At 39.5% G+C, this 223-nt stretch overlaps 1 protein-coding gene across 1 annotated transcript in view; it reads right to left on the minus strand.

Annotated features, from left to right (window-relative positions):
• KIAA1109 (KIAA1109 ortholog) overlaps positions 1-223 on the minus strand; it is a 161,351-nt gene that overhangs the window by 141,479 nt on the left and 19,649 nt on the right.

Below are 223 nucleotides of genomic sequence, written 5' to 3' on the forward strand. Positions count from 1 at the left end.
AGAATGAGAAAAATATTGGCCACACACAAAGTACACAAAATTTAAAGAATGAAAAGTTCACAGCAATTCACTAAAGATTTTGGATGAAAACTTGAGGCATATCTCTTCAATAACCCATTACCTCCTAAATGGCACTTCTGAGACCAACTCCACGAAGGTGACCCTCAGTGCTTAACACTAAATTCAAAACAGACCTCATCACCAGCCCCCAACCTCCTCTTTC

The sequence above is a fragment of the Myotis davidii genome, unplaced genomic scaffold, assembly GCF_000327345.1.
Source record: "Myotis davidii unplaced genomic scaffold, ASM32734v1 scaffold438, whole genome shotgun sequence".
NCBI classification, from domain to species: domain Eukaryota; kingdom Metazoa; phylum Chordata; class Mammalia; order Chiroptera; family Vespertilionidae; genus Myotis; species Myotis davidii.